The 3246-nt window shown below is 46.1% G+C and overlaps 1 protein-coding gene across 9 annotated transcripts in view; it reads left to right on the top strand.

Moving 5' to 3' along the window:
* Positions 1-2376: 2376 nt before the first annotated feature.
* The window catches only part of LOC107564123 (receptor-type tyrosine-protein phosphatase delta-like), a 286174-nt gene continuing 285304 nt past the window's right edge, over positions 2377-3246 (top strand). For all 9 annotated transcript variants that reach the window (XM_016249124.1, XM_016249129.1, XM_016249126.1 and 6 more), the window contains exons 1-2: positions 2377-2610; positions 2710-2739. The gene's annotated coding sequence lies outside the window, so the exon portion shown is untranslated. The remainder of the gene's footprint in view (positions 2611-2709; positions 2740-3246) is intronic.

Raw genomic sequence — 3246 nt, 5'->3', positions numbered from 1 at the left:
TGTATTGCTCTCTCCTTCCTGAGCTCTTTCTAAATTTAAACCGGCCCTTGCAGCTATGCGTTTCAGTTGTAGAGCAGCGAATAAAGGCAAACGAGCTGCTCTGGAATCAGATGTTCACTTCCTGGACTGACATTCAATTAAAAGTCTTTGTTGTGGCCCCCTTTTTTTTAATTAGGCTCCGACTCACATTTAAGCATGATATAATGCACACGTCATTAATAAAGAGAAAAATGAGCAGTGTCTCTCTCTCTCTGTCCGACATTATTCTGCTCTCTCTTCATTGCTAACAGTAAGTGACATGACCGTCTGTGTGTGTGTGTGAGTATGAGTGAGTGTGTGTGTGTGTGTGTGTGTGTGTGTGTGTGTGTGAGTATGAGTTAGTGTGTGTGTGTGTGTGTGAGTGAGTATGAGTTAGTGTGTGTGTGTGTGTGTGTGTGAGTATGAGTTAGTGTGTGTGTGTGTGTGTGTGTGTGTGTGTGTGAGAGTGAGTGAGTGAGTGTGTGTGTGTGTGTGAGTGTGTGAGTGAGTGTGTGTGTGTGTGAGTGTGTGTGTGTGTGTGTGCGTGTGTGTGTGTGAGTGAGTGTGGGTGTGTGTGTGTGTGTGTGAGTGAGTGTGTGTGAGTGTGTGTGTGTGTGTGTGAGTGTGTGTGTGAGAGAGTGAGTGAGTGAGTGTGTGTGTGTGTGTGAGTGTGTGAGTGAGTGTGTGTGTGTGTGAGTGTGTGTGTGTGTGTGTGCGTGTGTGTGTGTGAGTGAGTGTGGGTGTGTGTGTGTGTGTGTGAGTGAGTGTGTGTGAGTGTGTGTGTGTGTGTGTGAGTGTGTGTGTGAGAGAGTGAGTGAGTGAGTGTGTGTGTGTGTGTGAGTGTGTGAGTGAGTGTGTGTGTGTGTGAGTGTGTGTGTGTGTGTGTGCGTGTGTGTGTGTGAGTGAGTGTGGGTGTGTGTGTGTGTGTGTGAGTGAGTGTGTGTGAGTGTGTGTGTGTGTGTGTGAGTGTGTGTGTGAGAGAGTGAGTGAGTGAGTGTGTGTGTGTGTGTGAGTGTGTGAGTGAGTGTGTGTGTGTGTGAGTGTGTGTGTGTGTGTGTGCGTGTGTGTGTGTGAGTGAGTGTGGGTGTGTGTGTGTGTGTGTGAGTGAGTGTGTGTGAGTGTGTGTGTGTGTGTGTGAGTGTGTGTGTGAGAGAGTGAGTGAGTGAGTGTGTGTGTGTGTGTGAGTGTGTGAGTGAGTGTGTGTGTGTGTGAGTGTGTGTGTGTGTGTGTGCGTGTGTGTGTGTGAGTGAGTGTGGGTGTGTGTGTGTGTGTGTGAGTGAGTGTGTGTGAGTGTGTGTGTGTGTGTGTGAGTGTGTGTGTGAGAGAGTGAGTGAGTGAGTGTGTGTGTGTGTGTGAGTGTGTGAGTGAGTGTGTGTGTGTGTGAGTGTGTGTGTGTGTGTGTGCGTGTGTGTGTGTGAGTGAGTGTGGGTGTGTGTGTGTGTGTGTGAGTGAGTGTGTGTGAGTGTGTGTGTGTGTGTGTGAGTGTGTGTGTGAGAGAGTGAGTGAGTGAGTGTGTGTGTGTGTGTGAGTGTGTGAGTGAGTGTGTGTGTGTGTGTGTGTGAGAGTGAGTGAGTGAGTGAGTGAGTGTGTGTGTGTGTGTACTAAAACACACACACACACACACACACTCACTCACTATGCGGCTCTCCTGCAAGTGTGTGAGGTGAAACTGCCTCTTCGTTGTTTTCTATGTCAGACGTTGCTGAATCTCCAGCTCATCTGTGAAACACAATGAAGCGTCACAGTCACAGCTCTGCCGCTTTAAACCGCGGAAGGATTGCTCATAATGTAGATGGTTTTATAAACATGAACCACTACTTCTGCATCTTTAAAGAACTAGTGGTTCATGTCTATAAAATCACAGGACTACAAGGACGCTTCGTGTTAGTGCTCTCGCATATAACAAGCAACGTTCTGGCCGTTCCCTCAAAGAACAGCTTAATAGCTCAGAAACATTATACATTGTTTTTTTTTCTGAAACATTTTAGTTGGCCGTTCTTCTACTTTTTTTTTTTAATGTCACTACTTGTTTCCTTATAGTTTGTATAACCAAGAAAGAAAAACAAACAAACACTTTTTTTTAAAAAAACATTTCACATTTTAATCAGTTGTCTGCGCTTTCATAATGTTCTCAAAATGGTATTTATACATCATTCATGGAGCTATTTATTTTTTTATAACTTTTTTTTTCTACTCGTTTCAGACCGTTCAGCAGTAACATTCATCTAATGATCGCAAAATGATCAAAGTGAATGCTCATTTAATCAGATGAAGCTGTTCGCTCAGTCTGGAGTGTGCTGCGCGTTTCTCCGGCCACCCTGCGGCGCGAGGCGGAACTGCACACACACACACACACACACACACACACACACACACAGTCAGGTATCTCCTCTCTGCGTGCGCGTGTTTCTCTGTGATGCTCGCGGGCGTCGGACGCGCGGATGATCGCGGCTGATTGTCAGTGTGTGGAATAAGACGCTCTTCATCCTCATCTTCATCTTCATCCTCCTCATCGCGGCTGTTTCTGGCTGGAGTGACAGAAAGACATAAAACCTTCCTCCGGATCCTCAGCGCTCCTCTGAAGGCTTTTGGGTGAGTCTTCATCACGCTCTTCATCTTCTTCAGCATCTTCATCCTCCTCATCTTCCTCGTGCCGTACTGATGATTGTGTGCTTCTCTCGTGTGTTTCAGTCAGTGCTTTGTGATTCTTCAGCGTTTGGAGTAAGTACAGATACTTTCACTCTCTGTAAGTGTGTGTGTGTGTGTGTGATCGGGACATGTGTGCATAAACTCTCAGTGTGTGTGTGTGTGTGTGTGTGTGTGCCTATGTGAGAGAGAGAGAGATATGAGCTCAGACTCGTTCTGTGAGGAGTGTGTAAATGTGTGTGTGAACCGGACATGTGTGCATTAAGTGTGTGTGTGTGCGTGTGTCTGTATTTCAGGTTTGTTGTTGTGGGATTTCTGTGTCTCTTATGATGATGATGATGATGATGATGATGATGATGATAAAAATGTCAGAAAAGCTTGTAGTGAGACACAAATAAGCCGCTGAGAGTGTGAGATGTGCACAAACTTACATCTGTGATTCTGTGAGGAGTGTGTGTGTGTGTGTGTGTGTTCTGGGTCAGTGGTGCTGCTGCGGTTGGTCATGGGATTTCTTGGTCTCTGATGAGGATGATGAAAAATGTCTGATCAGGCAGAAAAAGCTTTGGTGGGACACAAACTCCA

The sequence above is a fragment of the Sinocyclocheilus grahami genome, unplaced genomic scaffold (genome assembly GCF_001515645.1).
Source record: "Sinocyclocheilus grahami isolate Dianchi unplaced genomic scaffold, SAMN03320097.WGS_v1.1 scaffold912.1, whole genome shotgun sequence".
Classification (NCBI taxonomy): domain Eukaryota; kingdom Metazoa; phylum Chordata; class Actinopteri; order Cypriniformes; family Cyprinidae; genus Sinocyclocheilus; species Sinocyclocheilus grahami.
The sequence above is the reverse complement of the archived record's forward strand: the minus strand, read 5'-3'. Positions and strand labels throughout refer to the sequence as shown.